The following is a 4840-nucleotide window of genomic DNA, read 5'->3' as shown; positions in this document are numbered from 1 at the left end:
TCTACATCTGTTCTGCATATGAGTTTCTCAGTAGATTTGAATGACTATTTCTATTGGGTTACACAATGAGTTTCCAAAAACTCACATCCATTTGTCTGTTCTATTTAGGTTATCCTTAGGCATAGGAGGACTGGTGCGACAATGTCTCAGCGATGACCACTGGTTCACGAACTGGTTTAATTAATAGCTTTATTTTAATTCTGGATTATTTTGAGAGTTTGTAATTTTTGGGACTCTTTGGACTGTTTTGTTTTAAATTTGGTTTTGATTCTGCGTGGACTTTTATATTGCAACGTTTGACATCTTTTGCTGTAAAATAAGTTTTATGAAGGAACAAATTAACAAAATTTTCATAACGAGAATAAGAATAAGTTTGTTAAAATGTATATTCTTCTTAGAAACAATTAAATGCAAAAAATTCAGCTTAACAAGATTGATTTCAAAACCTCTTCTTTGTTATACTCCCAGATTTGACCATAACGTTTAGGCCAAATTCGCAGTGTTACAAATTTGTACCCCCTTCTATTCCCACCTGGAGGTCTGAACTCAAACCTTTTAAAGGCTTGGAAAGAGGGTCTAGAAACTGGTACTAACTTCAGTGGCCGCACCCTGACGAAGAGGTGCGAATGTAACTTGGAAGAGTCACTAAGCTTTTAGGGGGTATACAGGGGACTCCAAGTCTGCTATCTAAACGTACCTTCCTCTTCATTCTTCCCTACTAACTCCCATTTGACTTGGCTCTAGGGTTCTCCTTACCAAGTTTCAACTTACCATCATCCTTACATTCTCTTAGAGAGTTCAACAAAAGAAGGCATACATACCCGTTCAACAGATTATGATATTTTACCTTCTTTGTATGTGATAGCCCTAAAGTGACCCTAGTCGGAAAGTGGTTTCGAGACCGCTAAACTGAGTCACCGAAATGTTTGAATGTGATATTTATTGTCTAGAATATGTAATTATGAATGTGTGAAAATTTCAAGCTTCGATTTAGTCGATTGCATGTGAATTCAGTTAGTAGGACTTGTGTGACACTTTTGAAATGTGATAGGCTAATCTATAAGGATCTAATAGTGCATGTAATAAAAAGGGAGGACTTGCATGTCAAATTTCCCCCCTAATTAGTAGTGGCCGGCCATGCTATGAGTGGAAACATGTCACAAACATGTTATGTTAGTGAGGTATGTTAGGAAAAATAAAATAAGGAGTATGGGTAATAAAGAAATGGAAAAAGAAAGAAAGAATGTGTGTGAGTGTTCCCCCCCATTGCCGTGAGTTGAAGAAAAGAAAAAAAATTTTGTTCATCCTTTTTCATTTCTTTTGGCCGAAAATTCTAAGGAAGGAGGAAGGAGTTCTTGCTTCATGTTTGGTTTGGAAGAGGATTAGGAGGAGGTTTGGCCATACTTGTATCTAGATTAAGGTATGTTTGAGGTTGTGCCATGAGATTCATGCATGTTTTTAGTTGCTAGCTTGAGTTCTAATTAGCCCATGGTTCAAATCTTTGCTATGTCATGGGGATGATATTCGGCCTAGGTGGATTTTGTGTTAATGCCATTGCATGCTAAATATGAAGCTTGTTAATGATACATGTGATGGTGGATTGATGACTCTTGGATTTTCTTTTTAGCATTTTTGAGTGAGACATTAAGTTCTTTGTTTAACCATGACCAAAATTGAAATGGTATGGTGTTGTGATGTATTCGGCCATGGTATATCTATAAGTATGATTTATGCTTATTGCATGGTAGGTAAGATTTGTGTTTTGGATTTATGTTCATGTTTAGTTATAATCAACTTTGAGATTCGGCTCTTGCACATATATATATGTTTGCACATGACGTATTTGTATGACATATACAATATCTCAAGGTATATGTTTACATATGATGGTGTTTCGGTTATGGAGTACATGATGGATGCGTATTGAGTTATAATATGTAATGCATTAGTGAGTAAAAGGTATGCCATTTGTGTGTGGTATTGAGTATATAATTGGCCTCAACATAGACATGCATAATCGGCCACATGAATGAGTACATAGGTTGATGTGTTGTTCAGCCATAGGTAAGCATATTGAAGGCTTTATCTTGACTTAGAAAATTCGGCCAAGGGGGAATATTAGCTAAAATGTTGAGTTTGATTCATGATTCCATATATATATGTGACTCTAATGCCTAAAGTATATATGGGCTAAGTACCTTGAGGTTTTCTTTTGATATTTGAATGAATTGTATTAAATTGCTTGATGTGATTAAAAATGCATATGACCATTGTGTAGTTGAGCTAGAAGGTGGCCATATGACCAATCAAACTCCTTGTCATATTCGGCTATAAGCTAGCATAATGAGACTTTAATAAGTTAAATTTGTTTGAATTAGCTCAAGAGCTTAGAGGACCACAGTTGGATAAGGGAAAGGAAAAAGTTATCGAATAGCCGCGGAAAACGTTCGACCACATCCGAGGTAAGTTCTTGAGTAATAGAGCTTAAATTATGATTTGATTAGATCATGTTTTAAGCAAATCAAAATCATGCTCTTTGTGTGTGGCTATTGAGCCGAAATTGGAAAGGTTTAATAAATGTTTTGTGTTTGAGCCTTAGTAACGAAAATGAAATATGGATGTGTCATGATTATTGATATATATGTGCATGAGTATCTGAATGTTATCCGGGCTAAGTCCCGAAGGCATTTATGCTAGTGATTTTATCCGGGCTAAGACCCGAAGGCATTTGTGCGAGTTGATATATCCGGGCTAAGACCCGAAGGCATTTGTGCGAGTTGCTATACCCGGGTTAAGACCCGAAGGCAATTGTGCTTGTGATTATATCCGGCTAAATTCCGAAGAAACTTGGGTTTGAAGGTGAGCGTTTTGTGCTGTAATAAATTCAATTAATACGCTCGAAAACCCCAAACGATAAGGTATGTTTGCAAGTGCATCGGAAAATTCGATTCGTTTTAAATAGTATTCGTTCAATCGACTAACGAACTTTCGACTTTTAGATAGGTTGATACCTTGTGTGTGTATATGTTGACGAAGTGTGAAGTAAGTATGATTATGAGAATGTGTATTAATAAGTGATTCATTTAGCTATGTCTATGTAATACTTTAGTCAAAGCCGATTTCATTACTTGAAACTTACTAAGCTTTAAAATGCTTACCCCGTTGCTTTGGCTCTCTGTTTTATAGATTTTGTTCGTTAGCTATCGGATTCGGGATCATCGAAGTCGAAGTCATCCACACTATCAAAGCCCTTTTGGTACTCTTTTAGTTGAACTCTGGATATGGCATGTATAGGACTACCCTTTTGTTGTTGGTCATGTACCCTTCGGTTTTGTGTAAATTTGGATAGGCATGCGAAAATGGCTTAAATATACTTTGATCATAGCTTTATAATCGTTTTATATGTTGTCCGTCGAGAGGTATGGAAATGTTGGTAACGGTTAGCCATGGGAATGGTTATTCATGATCATTTTTGGAATATGTATGACAAACTCTAGTTGATCCATGGAGGATCATGAAATAGGTAAAGTTTACCATAAAATAGATGCTGGCAGCAGCAGTGATGTGGATGTGAAAAATCACTAAAAATAGTAGGAATAGAATTAAATAGTGAATAAATTATGTAATCGAACCTTGATGAATCTATTTTCATTGGAAAGTAACGAAATGTTCATATGAACAGTATATTATGAGATGTTAAAGTTTTCGTGAGACAGGGCTAGAACGGTTTTTGGATCCCCTGATCTGACTTTGAAAATTTACCATAAATTAACCAAAGACAATTAGAAGTCATGCCTTATATGTATAGATTTCCCTTTGAGTGTAGTTTCGTTAGAAAAAACGGCATCAGTATTGAAGCCCTGTACAGGGAGATATCCAAGTCGTAATGCGCAAAGGTCAGTGTAGTCGATCCCTGTAACATGGGAGACTTTGATTAATAAACTGTACTAATTGGCCCAACCAAAAATTCTAGAAAAAAATTTGTAGATGCATATATGAGTCTAGTTTCAGGAAAAAAATCACGAAACTAATTTTCGAGTCGTAAAACTCAAGATATGATTTTTAAGAGGACAGTGACGCAGTTAGCCAGCTTGCCTGGAAATTTTAAAATGGATTGTGCAAAGAAGTGATTTAAGTCTGCAAACCCCTCGTGTCCGACTCCGGCGACGGACTCGGGTATGGGGTGTTACAATTTTATTGGTATCAGAGCTACGGTTTAGTCGATTCTAGGACTACCGTAATATGTTTGGGTCTAGCTATACTTGCCATTTTGTGATTATTTGATAGTGTGGTGATTTCTGATAATTGAAAATGTGTTTATTTATAGTAATGGATCCCGATCCCGACCGAGCGGTAGCTGATGATCTTGAGAGTGTGGCGCCTGCTCCCGCACAAGGGACAGCTCCGGCGGACTCTCAACCGATTGCTAGTAATCTGAATGACGAAGCTAGACAAGCTTTCTATAGCGTAATGAATGATTGGTTCAACCAATACATTCGAACTAATACGGCTGTTCCACAACCTCCATTCCCGACTAATGCCACCCCTGCACCTACAATACCTCCGGTAACTGACCAAATAAGGTCAAATAAGCCCCCAGTTGACAGAATCCGAAAACATGGGGCTACTGAATTTAAAGCTACGAATAGCGACGATGCCGAGCAAGCTGAAATTTTGTTGGACAACACTATCCGGGTACTCGATGAGCTATCTTGTACACTCGATGAATGCCTAAAGTGTACTATCTCCTTGCTATGCGATTCTGCCTACTATTGGTGGAGTACTCTGACTTCTGTTGTGCCCCGAGAGCAAGTAACTTGGGAGTTTTTCCAAACTGAGT

Source organism: Gossypium hirsutum, chromosome A09 (assembly GCF_007990345.1).
Source record: "Gossypium hirsutum isolate 1008001.06 chromosome A09, Gossypium_hirsutum_v2.1, whole genome shotgun sequence".
Taxonomy (NCBI): Eukaryota; Viridiplantae; Streptophyta; class Magnoliopsida; order Malvales; family Malvaceae; genus Gossypium; species Gossypium hirsutum.
Note: the sequence above shows the minus strand (reverse complement) of the source record.